Genomic DNA, 13,782 nt, shown 5'->3' with positions numbered 1-13,782 from the left:
CGGTCCTCTCGGGACGCCAATGCTGCTCATATGCGGCCCAACTGCTGGTGTTCAACCAATTTACGAACGTTGCTTTACCCAACCAACGACGGCGTTCACACAAGAAGAAGACTTCTGAGGATGAATACCTTAGAGTCACTTCTAACATGATCGGCAGAGGGAGATCATCAGTTCCTAGTTCCGATGAGTCAGAGAACGATCAGTCTCCTGGCTTGAAAGACTTCCTGAATAAGTCTGATGGAGTTTATCAACATACTCGGACGCGAACAGGAGCCATTCCCCCTGTCAACTATCGGAGTTTAGCCAGGGGAACCAATTCCAATGATGAACACTCAGCCATTGCAGAGTCCCAGTCATCAAGCTCTTTTGTTGAACATGAGAGCTACGCTTATATGACGGGAAACCATGAAGATCTCGCGAAGAGACTTGATGAGCAGGAGGCCATGCTCAAATCTCAGCAAGAGGCCATCAATGAACTCCTGGCCCTGTTGACTCAACTCGTCGCAGACAAGGCCAAATCTCAGAAGACAGATTCGCCACTCAGGCAAGAATCTTCCCGAAGGGAAAGAACGTCTTCGTCCCGACCTCACACAAGCAAAGGGAAGGGAAAAATGGTTGATGACACGGCTTCTGACCAAGAAGCCCACAACCTGGAATCTTCCTCTGATGAAGGAAGAGAGACGGAGTATGAGCAAAATCCTCAGTCGGCTAAAATCGAGGAATTGGAAGCCCGCCTCAATGTCATTGCTAACAGAAGCGAGCTCCAAGATGAGGGAGTTGTCAGGCCCTACCCTGCCGAATGGGATGCAGCCCCTTATCCTCCAAAATTTGAAGTCCCGACGCTACAAGCCTTTGACGGCACGGGATCACCGAACCAACATATCTATCATTTCAAGTCACAGACTGGGAATGTAATATCAAACGATGCCATACTGGCTCCCTCATTGGCACCCTCAAGGGAATTGCCTTTGAATGGTTCAGGAAACTGCCTGCGGGCTGTATCCAAAAGTGGGCGGATCTAGAGAGACTCTTCCTGTCAAGATTCTTTGAAGAGGATACTGAAGTCTCCATCCATACCCTTCTCGCCACTAAGCAGAAGAAGAGGGAATCCGTCAAAGCCTTCGTTAAAAGGTTCCGAACCATGGCTCTCCGGTGTTCGTCAGGTATGACACAGTCTACCTTAGTAGAGACCTGTCGACACAACCTGCAGACCAACATCCTAGCTCGAATAGGGGTTGCAGAATGTCATTCTTGGAGACAACTAATCTCTCAAGGCGAACATGCTCAGAAGATTATTGCCAGGATCAAAGCTGAAGAACAAAGTGGGCAAGATCAGCCCGAGCAATCGGACCAAGCCCAATCTTCTCCTGAGCAATCGGACCAAGCTCATTCTTCCCAGTCAGAACCAGAAGATACTACGACCACTGAAGCTAATCCTCTTCAGTAGGATGCCGGGTCTCCAATAACTATCACGTTAACAACTATCTCTGATAGTCAAGCTCGTTAGATTGTGGCCCACTAGGCGACGTGCCATGCCTACCCTTTTTCCCCATGACTGGGGGTTGATTGATTTGTAGTTCATTGGATTCTGAGTAATAAATTTTCTGAGTTGTTATGTTTAATAGAATACCTCTGTCCACCACAGAATCTACCAAAACTATCACGTCCATCAACTTGCCAATCCGCTTTAATATGATGACAGGTCCATCAAAACTATCACGTTAATGATCACCTCTGATAGTCTGCTTTCTCTAAATTCCCCCACCAATCCTCTTCAAATAGGATGGCGGGTCTATCAAAACTATCACGTTAATGATTACCTCTGATGGTCCATTCCCTCCAAATTCTCTGGCCAATCCTCTTCAAGTAGGATGGCGGGTCCACAAAACTATCACGTTAACAGTTACCTCTGATAGTCAAACTCATCAGATAATGGCCTACCAGGTGATGTGCCTCTATTTCGACTTCATGGATAGTGCGTCACTAGGCGATGTGCCTTGTCTACCTCTTTTTCTTCCCCTGCTAAGTCTTAATCAAGACTGGGGGTTGGTTACTTGGAATCCATTGGATTAAGAGTAACGAATCTTTCACATCGTCGAGTTAACATTACACTTCTGACGATCATCATCCCCACAGAGTATGTATTCAACTTGCATCACTCCCAACATGTCACGTTAACAATATACCTCTGACAACAATCAACTTATCAATCCTCGTCAATAGGATGATAAGTCCCCAAAGTTGCTCCAATTGCAACACAAATCCTGTCACGTTAACACTACACCTCTGACAAAATCCACTTATCGACTCACAATCCACTTATCAATCCTCGTTAATAGGATGATAAGTCCACAAAGTTGCTCCAATCGCAACATCCTCCTGTCACGTTAACACTAAACCTCTGACAATCCACTTATCAATCCTCTTCAATAGGATGATAAGTCCCCAAAGTTGCTCTAATCGCAACACCTTCCTGTCACGTTAACACTAAACCTCTGACAATCCACTTATCAATCCTCGTCAATAGGATGATAAGTCCACAAAGTTGCTCCAATCGCAACATCCTCCTGTCACGTTAACATCACACCTCTGACACAATCCACTTATCGACTCTCTCTAATAGAGCGATAGGTCCTCAAAGTTGCCTTGATCGCAACAATCAACTTATCGACTCTCTTCAATAGAGCGATAGGTCCACGAACCAGTCAAGTTAACATCACACATCTGACGACCAAATCAACTTATTGACTCTCTTCAATAGAGCGATAAGCCCATAAAATACTGTTAGGTTAACATCACACCTCTAACAGTCAAACCCTCCTCAATGAACTTGTTAATTCTTTTTCAACAAGAATAGCAAATTTTCATTATAAAATCCCCAGTGGATTAAAGATTTTCTGGAATTATCCTAGTGATAATAAAGAAAATTTCTGAATTTCACTCTAAGTGAAAACTCATGCCAAGTTAATATTACACCTCTGGCACTTCTAATTTTCTTTCAGTGTTTCGAATAACACAGGAAGAAACAGTGACAAAGTCTACGTATTCAATATCGTAGCCAGTGATTATCATTAAATTGATAATCTCTGAATCCATACATTGCATGTATGGGGAATTTTATCCCGAATCCAAAGAAGGGATAAGTCAACGCCTAATACACGTTGCCGGTGAGTCTTTGACCGTAAAAAGGACAAAAGTCTACGTATTCAACATCGTAGCAGGTTGTTATTAATAACGCCGAAATCCATGCCTCACACGCATGGGGGACTTTATCTCGATCCCTGATTAGAGATAAGTCTGCATCTAACACATGCTGCCGGGTAGCGCATTCCCGCAATAATGGCAAAGTCTACATATTCAATATCGTAGCCAGTGATTATCATTAAATTGATAATCTCTGAATCCATACATTGCATGTATGGGGAATTTTATCCCGAATCCTAAGAAGGGATAAGTCAACGCCTAATACGCGTTGTCGGTGAGTCTTTGACCGTAAAAAGGACAAAAGTCTACGTATTCAATATCGTAGCAGGTCGTTATTAATAACGCCAAAATTCATGCCTCACACGCATGGGGGACTTTATCTCGATCCCTAATTAGAGATAAGCCTACGCCTAACACGCGTTGCCGGTTAGTCTTTTTCCGTGAAAATGACAAAGTCTATGTATTCAAAATCATAGCATCAAGTCTAAAAGAGTTCATTCTCTTAGCACAACAAGTCTATGTATTCAAAATCATAGCATCAAGTCTAAAAGAGTTCATTCTCTTAGCACAACGTTACATGTGGAACAGACTTAGACAATCTACATGCTAGCCCGACTCAAACGGTAGTCGGTAAAGGCTTATCAAATCCGTTGATGGCTGAGGGTTTGCCAAAAATCCTATGTTTGAAGGCCCATCAACTTAATGGACGTGAGCCGAGACTCGAAACTGATAAGCTAAAGACAAGTCTCAAAGATTTAGTCAAAAATGCACGGAAGTCACTTCAATGCCTCAGGTCAAAACGCCGAGGTCAGACCCGCGTTGCAAAAATCATGACGCCAAGGTCACACCCGGGTTCCAACTTTAGAAATGCAGATGTCAGACCCGCCAAACGCTTAGGTCAGACCCGCGATGCAAAAACCAAACGCCGAGGTCATACCCGTTTTCCAAATTCAACATGCAAGGGTGAGACCCGCATCTCAAGTTCAAAATGCAGGGTCCACCCCCCACATTTCAGAAGCAGGATTATGGCGCATACCTTCACACAGGTCCTACGTGACAAATCCCTTCAACCATGATGCCTTCGAAGCAAGTGCAGAGAACAAATCCTTTACCACAATGAATCAACAGCTCCAAGATCAGAGTTGAGATCCAAAGTATTCCGAAAATTCGTCCCAGTCAACCGCGAACTTTCAAAAACTTTGGAGGGGGTTCTGTAGGCTGTCTAAAAATCACAATAGATAGCTTATTCCCCATCAACCACCGATGATGGAAGTTACAATCTGACGACTTCCAGAAGGCTACAATTTGAAGACTTTCACGTAGATCGCTGAAGGTTACAATCTGACGACCTTCACGACAACCGATGAGAGCTCTACTTCAACAGCCTTCACAATCAACATCGGGAGTTACAATCTGACGACTCTCATATTCTCAAGGAGCCAAGACGAAGATTACAAGATAATGATCTTTGCAACGCTATGACAAAAGAGATTACTTTGTGATAATCTCTTCAAGACAAGACGCGGAGGTCCTCCCCGTGTGCCAATATTAAAACGTCAGGGTCGAACCCGCGTTACAACATCAAAACGCCAGGGTGAAACCCGCGTTACAACATCAAAACGCCAGGGTCGAACCCCGCGTTACAACATCAAAAACGCCAGGGTCGAAGCCCGCGTTACAACATCAAAAACGCCAAGGTCGAAACCCGCGTTACAACATCAAAACGCCAGGGTCGAAGCCCGCGTTACAACATCAAAAACGCCAAGGTCGACCCTCACGTTTTTCTACACCCTGCGGGTACCCAACTCCGCGTCTCAATTCTAAGAGGTGAAGTTAGGGTCCTGAACGCCAACGTGGGCGTTTGACTCATTCAACATGAGCTGAACGGTTCTAAAATCGTTTCCCACGATTTGGGGGCGGTTACACCCCATTATGGAGAGAATTAAGGGGGCGGTTATGCCCCTTAATTCCCTATAAATAGGGTAAACTCAACTGAGTTAGGGATCCCTTTCGGTTGGAGATTTTCTAGTTCCAAGAACTGTAAGGGGGGCTTCGGGTTCGGTTCGATTTTCTTGGCTTGGATCGACCACTGGAGACAGGCTTTTGAGGAGATCGACATCATCTTCCAACGAAGATCATCTTCAACTTTAGCAACAGGGAGCCTCTGTCCTTGGCTTACAACCGATCTTCGGTTCAAATCAACTCTTTTTCAAGAGTTCAAACTCGATCAGAGTTATCAACTCATCAAGAGTTTTAAACTTGCCACGCAAGTTCTCCACAATGTCAAATCGTGAGGAGAAGACATTGTTCCAGTGAATCAAAACGTGCGGATCGTCAACGGAGAGCAAACTCGACGCAAGCATTCGAAGGAGGCATTCCATCGCCACCGTGAAGAACCCAGTTTTAAACAAAGGAGAGAATCAAATCCGTTCTCTCCTCTTTTGTAATCAAGTTGTAATCGAGATCAAAGGAATACAAATCAATTTTCTTTATTCTCTTCATTGCAATTTTTCCTACATACACACACTTTGGTACCCAAATATTTTTGGTACCAATAGGATTAGGGACATGACCCCTATCATTTAAGCTCAAGGCCCTTGGGTTATGAATCCAATTGGGCGTATATGGTGTACGAACGCGGTCAAAGTAAAATTCATATAAATAGCCTTTTTGATTGCAATGTGTACAATGAAAAGGTCTAAAAGATTTTTGTTGACCAAGTGGTGGTGCACAAAAATCATTTGCAAAAATGGGTTTATCTTGGAAATTATTTTGCAAACGAGAAACTCTTTTCAAATCAAAACAAAATTTGGTCAAATGACCAACCATAAAAACCACATTTGTACACATGCGCATATTTATGATGTGCAATATGAGCATATGCATGTGTATGAGATGAAGTAGCTTAATGGGATGCACAAGGATCAACATTTTTAGGCATAGTAGATTTTTATGCATTATAATAAAATTTAGCAATATGGCCTTTTCAGCCGCAAATAGTATACTTGTAGACTTTGTTATATATGTATGCATAGTGAATAGGTTTCTTAAAAATATTTTTATGGGACTTTGCACACAAGTCCATAAGCTTTTCATTGTTGCCAATGCATGTGCTTAATGTTGAATTTAAAGATGATATGCGTTTCTTTATTTGATTCAACTCATCATTAGAAATATGTGCATTGTCACAAGAAGTAGAGCAAACATACTTATTTACAAGAGTATCTAATTTATTTTTACTAGCATCTACCTCTAATATGACATTATTTTTGTCATTTGTTAAACTTGTAATATCCAATCTTAATTTTTCATTGCATACTTTAAGATTAATATCTTCATTTGCAATGAAATCTAACTTAGATACAAGAGACACAAGATTAGATTTCAATTGAATATGCTTGCTTTTTAATTCTTTAAAATTATGTTTCAATTTTTTATGGTCATGCAATAATTTTTCATATTCATGTGCGAGCTCATCAAAATTAAAATCGTCATCGTTGTCGAACTCATGTACCTCAATAGGGCTATCGCCTAGTAGTCGTATGCATGAAGATGAAGCTCCTTTTGAACTTGAAGCAAAATCCTCCATAGCTTGTCAGATCGCCTCCAAGTTCCCTTGATGTACTTCTATAAGTTTTTACAAATTGTAAGCATTATCAAAAGAATCAAGTTTGTTAGAAAAGGATAAGCCAAAGACATCAAGTAAGAATTTTAACAAAGTCTTGTTCATAGGCAAACAATCTATTATCATTATTACTCTACTTGGATTTCTCCGTAGTGGGTAAAATGTAAGCACATTCAATAATTTTCCATATATCGATATTCTTAGATCTAGCAAATAGCTTATATCTAACACACCATTGAGCATAATGGAAATTACTAATTCTAGGAACAATGTTAATAGCATAACCAAGACTAGGTGCACCGTACATGTCCGTGATATATATACAATCAAGATATGAATAAAATCAAAACAAGATTAGCAATACAAGATAACTTGGATCTTTGACTCAAAATGGATAAACCTTTAATCAAGAGCACCAAGCTCTGATAACAATTGAAAGCACCCTAGAAGGGGGGTGAATATGGTTAATGCTAATCTAATCCGATTTTATGTCAATTTAAAAACTTATTGATTAATTAATTCTTGCAAGAGATATATGAATGAATTATGAGCAAGAATATAAATTACAAGCAAGATAAACAAGATATAAACAAGAGCACAAAATAAATGTACGCCAATGCAAACGCAAACACAAGATATGATCACGGAGTTCGGTCAACCCTTGACCTACATCTTCGCTCCTCACCTCGATGAGATCTCCACTATCTTCTCAAAAAGATCTACACACTCGGTATTCTAGCTCACCGAAAACTTTCATAATCCACTCACAATGCAATCACACAAACTACAACCTCAAGTGTTGGTCCTCACGTGTTATCTCCCTCAAGTGCTCGACTTTACTACCTCTCTTTAGGCTTTATTACCAACGCCACTCCTCTTGGTATCAACCACGTCCTCACCACACACTCATCTCGGTATACTTATGTATTACAAAGTGATTCTCATAATGAAGGCTCAATAACAAGTTTGTTCTCTACAATAGATAAGAACACAATGAAGCTCACTCTCACTAAATCACTCACCACAACCCAATAATATATTGTATGAAATATAAAAAGCTCAATAGGGATGTGTGTGATAAATAAAATTCTTACTCAAATTATTCTAGCAAAAATATGAATATGAAAATCAAGAATAAAATGCTAGATAAAGCAGTATAGAAATTTTCTCTATAAACGTAAGGAGCTGTAGAAATGATGATGAGGAAGAATTCCTTAATTGAAATCGAAAGCCTCCTTTGTATGAAAAACTTCTCTTTTGAAACAAAACTTGAAACAAGGTTTAAACACCTCTTAAACTCTTGCAAAACTTGATAAAATAATTTTCTTAGTTAGTTAAAGAGTTAAATGAAATGGGATATTTATAACAACTCAAAACATCAGCAAAAACCCAAGTAAAAAGACCAAAAACCCATAAGAAAACAAAGTCAGGAACTAGCCGTTACTGTGCAACGGTAACTACGACGGTCAACCACGGTGACATGTCTGGTCGACTGCGAGAGCTTAAGAAATAGACTGGAGTCTGGGCTCCTAGCTGGTCGACCGTAGCGATACGTGCGGTTGACTGCAAACTGATACATGGGTTTTTCAGGTTTAAACTTGATTTTTAAAATTATAATAAAAATAACAAATGATATCCAAAAATAATAAAACTTTAGGGGAATTTATAAACATGAAAATAAACATGTTTGTGAAGAAAGTTTTGGATTTGCAATTACCATTTGTGAAAAGTTATCGTTTTACAAAATATGCACAAATACATGTTTGAGGCAAAACTCAAAATTCAATTTTGGACATGTAATGTGTTGTGAAACTTTATGAAATGTTTTTATAAACATTGTAAACATAAATATAATGTAAATATGATCAATAAACCAATAGTTCATTTTGTGTGAAAATCAAATAGTGTGTGTGTTGTGTATATATATTGAGCTTGAAATATATTCACACCATATATGCTACAAAACAACCAATATACCTAAGTGATTGCGAACACGACTTGATCTTGAATCTTTGACTCTTGATATATAGTTAACCTGTATAAAAAACAAGCCACAACCACTAGAAACAAATTAGTTATAAATTGTTTGGAAAATCATCAAAACAAAAAGGCTAACAACAACTAGTAAATTTCGGGACTCTGATAACTTAATAAGGCCCCTCCCAGGTGGCAGTGAGCTTCCCATGGTTGGTTTCTTTGTTAAAGACAGTCTTTCAAAGAACTAGATCTTTAATTTTGAACCTCTGGGGTTGAACTCGGTTGTTGTGGTGTTAGGCGACACGCTGTTGACTGATGACTTGTGATCAAAGCGCTTGTTCCATAACTTTGTCGATAAAGCTGAGTTCACCTCATAGGTGGACTTGATTAGCCTCTTCATAAAAGTGTTTCAGTCACATGGTAGAAGGCTTACTAGATCATGCTCCACAAGTTAGTCTAAATGGGGTTTCTTCCGTAGAGTTTTTGTGAATGGTTCGGTATGACCATAGAATGCCAGAAAGATCTTTGACCTAGGGTCCTACAATTTCATCTACCCTCTTCTTTAATGCTTGTAACAAGCATTTATTTGCCGCTTCCCTCAGGCCATTGCATTAAGGTGTGCTACTGAGGTGAACTTGAACTGGATCTTCCATTTCTCACAAAAGTCGTGAAATCCCTTGCCATCAAATTGAGTGTCATTCTCTATTATAAGACCTATCGGCACCATACCCATACTGATGATCGACTTCCACATTAGATTATGAATATTGCTTTTGCTAATTTTTGCCAGTGACTCAACTTCTATCTATTTGATGAAGTACTCTATGGCCACAATCAGGAATGTCTATTGCCCGAAAGCTATTGGAAGCGGTCCCAATAGATTTAACCCCCACTATGCGAATGGGGATTGACGAGAGGCGTGAGCCTAATTGTTAGAGCTCGCGGGATATTTGAGAAGAGTTGGCAGGTTTTGCATTGGGTTGTGAGGTTCTTAGACTTAATCAAAATTGTCAGTAAGTAATATCTCTACCTGATAACCTTCTGTGCTAGGGTTCTAGATCCTATGTTTTTCGGCATATCCCTTCATGAATTTCCCTTAAGATACAACCTGCTTCTTCAGATTAGAAGCACCAAAGATAGGACGATATGCTGCTGCTGGTATAAGAAAGATGGTAGAGTTAGCCTTTGATCACAATATACTTTAAGGCATTCCTCTACAGGCCTTTGGTTTCTATTCAGTTTTAGGGTAGAGTCTCATTTGTTAGATAGTGGATGAGCATATCCATCCAACATGGCTCTGGTAGTGGATCATCTCCAGACCTAGTCTCTCTACCTCCATGAGCTTCGCCATCCCTAGAGCCACCTTCTTTATTTTTTTTTGGCCAAGTAGAATAGGTCATGATTGGGTCAGCACCGGAGAAGAAAAAGAACTTCTCCTTTCATCCCTTGTTTATGTTGGGGATGTTGGAGACTAGTTAGTTGCCAATCGTCTAAAAGTAGAAATGACCTTCATTCTTGCTAGCCTTAGCAGACAATTGATGAACCATAATCCCCATTGTGGGCTCAATATGAACTCGATGACAGATGATGAAGAAGCCGACAAGTAGGGTGATGAAGTTTGGTTTTAATTGGTGCTGGAAAAATCTCAAAAGCTCTAAAAACTCACTGAAGGAATGTGTGCAGTGGTAAGTGGAGTCCAAAGTCTAAATGATGGTAGTACATTATTGTCAAGTTGTCATTATGACCATAAAGTGCTCTCTCACTGGAATTGACAAAATGAAACCACTGGGTATGTCAAAATCCCTAGCAATATGCTCGAGCTAAGTTTGAGCCATTGTCGATATGAACTTTCTAACATGGTGATCCTAGCATCGTCACAAGTAGCTAAAGGCTAAGTGTTGGAAGCCATCGGAACAATCAAAGAAGATAACCAGAGAAAACAATAAAAAATATCAGAAAGTTAAAGGAAAAGATGAGAGTTCTCACTAGCAAAACACAAAAAAATTTAGGGTTTGAAAGGTGAGAGAGGAACAAAGGGAGAAGGATATAAATAGGCGGTAAAGGCTAACGTGGTGCAATCCTAAAATAGGAAGTGATAGGTAACATGGCATAATCCTAAAAACCATTGATAGTTTGTGAGAACCAAAGCACCACTCCATCAAACCGCTATGCGATCTCTGCTGACGTCATAATGACATATCACAGTTATCTTCCAACAAAGGTGGTTTAGATCCCCGAGACAATGAAGAGGTGGAACGGTTCAATTTCTCTTGGACTTGGCTTTTCTACTCAGAGTGAAATGGGCCAGTGTTATACAATGAGAATTACCAAGTCTAATAACATGATGGAAGTCAGACACGTGTCATAATTAACTAACTGAGTCTGACTAATCCAGAAGCCTAATCTAGGTGAGAGCATCATCGACCCACTGGCACCCCAAGTCCGAGATGAAAGGTGTATTCGAGTCAGAGTATGCTAAGAGGAGCTAGGTCTGTTGCGAAAGGCATCTTCTACTCAGACCCTCGCTAGAGAATATCTCGAATAACAAGATGACATACCAACTTCAATAGTTGTACTTCACCGTTCACTCAACATCACACTAAATGCTGACTCAGAGTCATCATGATCCTTCGAGCGGATGTTATGACGCTTCTGACCACACAAACACTTTAGCCATCCTTTCTTTGCCACATTAAATGCGAAGATGACTCATTCAACCGGCTGCCAGCATGTGTAAAGTACGTTCTGATCAGCCGACTACACTGACTCAGCCAAATTGTCAATTTGCTCTTATGAACCCTCTACACTATTGTAAATAGCGACAAATAGCATTGCAATGGTGGTGCTAATAGCTTTAGCGGCCCCTTCAATAATGATATCGCTCAACATCGATGATTATATGCGAAATATGCACTTTCTTCTCATAAAAGTGGCCAAAAGCATGCCATAGGGGTAAATAGCAGGTAATTGCAGGTAAAATACATTTTTTGACTCCTAATAAAAAGCAGTTTCAAGTTTATTTTTTATTTAAATCCGACCAACACTAGCATGACCTGATGCTTTAAGTTATTACCAATCATGATCTTTTGTCTCTCTCGAGTCTCCCTCATGCAATCCAACTCTAAAAAGCCTAGCCCCAAAAAGATTGCTGCCACCATTGCATCCTGTCATCTCCCGTGACTTTTGGCATCTCCCAGCCACCTCTCATACCTCCAACACCTCTCTTAGCACCTTCTCTCACTGCCGCAACACATCCTCTCACCTCCTTTCATTGTGAGCTCCTCCTATTATAGTCTTCCCACTGCTCATCTTATCTTCTCGAAGACGACTCTTCAACTCCTCCTCCAATCCTCTTCGATATTATGTGATATCTATATATGTTTATTTCATGCTTAGGAACTCTTTAAATCATCAAATATGCATTTTTAGATTTTCTAATTTTTCCTTTACTTTTTTTAAAAATATTTGTATATATTTAAATTAGACTCTTTTTTGACTATACGTTTTTTCCGCTATTTTTCTGTAATAACCCTAAATATCCTTAGCGGTACCTCACCTCTACACGATGCTATCTATTATCGATAACCTTGACTCTCTATAAATAGTGGGCAATCTCCATTATTTGAAGGTAATGCAAAAAACTGATAGATTGCTTTTTGAATTAAATTTTGTAAATTTGCTTAATCTATTACTGACTTGAATGTTGGAGGGCACATCAAAGCAACAAACTTTGACCCTCTAACAGCTGTTTCTTGTGTAAGAATCTACTTCTTCCTGACTGATAAGCTATCAAGGAAGATCAAGGGAGCCTAAACTCCTCCAAATACCCACTAATCCATATAGTCAAGTTTCTGACAAAAACAACACTATTGATTAACAAATTATAATTCACAATCTAACCCTTTGACCACCCATCTATGGTATAAATCACTCCATCTATAGGATGTTCTAATAAAATCCTTATTCTTATAATCATGTTGCTACTTTTGTCCTGATGTAATGCGTGGGATGCAACTGGTGCCTAAGATCATAGTGTTGGCAAAGACCATTCGTTTCAATATTCTAGCTTTTTGACGTGTCTAATTAATAACTAGATGGTTTTGGATATATGAATAAAAATATAATGATTGGTGATTTTGCTACTTGATTTATGAAGATGTGAGCTAATTCTAATGCACATCTTGTTAGTTCATCTAAATAAGTGAATCTCATTATTTCTAAATTTGACAATTCATTTTACTAAATGAGCTACATATCTAACTTTTCTATATATACTGTACTTGAGCATTTAAGTTGCCTTTGGAGGCAAAATTGATTTTTCATTATAGCTTGTTGATAGAACATTTTTTAATTTCCCACGTCGTTAAAGTTAAATTTTTTGTATGGCATAAAGTATTTACAAACTGCCAAGTTCAACTTTTAAATTTTTTTTTACCATGCACTACGCGAGAGAAAAATGAATATTGATTAGAAATGATGTTTTTTTCTTGAATATATATAAGGTTACATCAATTTTAGATCCAAACATTTAAATTAATTTGACTACAACACTTGAAGACCATATAAGATATTGTTTATTTCACCTCGAACATGCTACATTATCAAGCGCATAGAAGCTTATTTTCATAATTATATTTGAGAAATATAGTGCATATAGATTCTCTACTGAGAAATAGATATATCAACCTAAAAGAGAGAAAATAACTTCTGTTATCTTTAGAAAAGTAATGGAAAGAGTATTACCTTGATCACAACCGTTTATAACATGTAAATGCTCGCAATTCATTTTATCATAGAATTCAATTTTTCTTTACTATTAAAAAGTAGTGGAGAGTCTATTACTTTAATCATAACAGTTGATTTGATTAATGAGTGGTTATATTTTGTCTTTGGATGTAAATTAGGAAAGATTATAATTTTTGGGGTGTATAATGATGAATGTTTATTTAGAATAAACATAACCATGAACCAATAAT

This window comes from Asparagus officinalis, chromosome 1 (genome assembly GCF_001876935.1).
Source record: "Asparagus officinalis chromosome 1, Aspof.V1, whole genome shotgun sequence".
Lineage (NCBI taxonomy): Eukaryota > Viridiplantae > Streptophyta > Magnoliopsida > Asparagales > Asparagaceae > Asparagus > Asparagus officinalis.
This window is presented reverse-complemented; position numbering follows the sequence as displayed.